We start from the raw sequence: 584 nt of genomic DNA on the forward strand, positions 1-584 counted from the left end.
GCACTGACCCATCATTTCTATATCTATGTCCCTCGATCTCTGCCAATACACAGGTTAATCCCCAAGGCCCCTTTCAGAGCACACCAGAAGCACTCAGTCCGTGGCATTTCCTTCGATATTTCAAAGAGAAGTGACGGTCACTCAGCCTTTGTTAGTTTCGTATTTCGATCCTCTCTCTTCCTAGTGCCAGTCCTAATTAGGGACTCGGTGGTAGGGATCATTCAGGTCATTAGGGAAGAGGTTTGTTTGAATATTATGTAACGTTTGGGGTCAATCTGATTGGCGTACTTTCAAGCCGGCGAAAAGAGGTAATAAATGATAGATCTTGAGAGGGGAGGGGGGGGGGGGGCAAGGATGTACTGTGATAAACCACACAATTTTGTTTGATATCCGGTTTTAATTTTGGGTAACTAGTAACTATATAATAACACAAGATTTGATCTTAGGTACTTTATCCTTCATCTGGAAGAGAAAATTATGTCATTTTATTTCTACTTATATACCAGACTACTTCAAGTGCTTCAATTAAGAAGTACAGGAATAATTAGCTTCCGTGTGTGAATTTTACTTCTACAGTTTCCATT

Source organism: Penaeus monodon, chromosome 28 (assembly GCF_015228065.2).
Source record: "Penaeus monodon isolate SGIC_2016 chromosome 28, NSTDA_Pmon_1, whole genome shotgun sequence".
NCBI lineage: Eukaryota > Metazoa > Arthropoda > Malacostraca > Decapoda > Penaeidae > Penaeus > Penaeus monodon.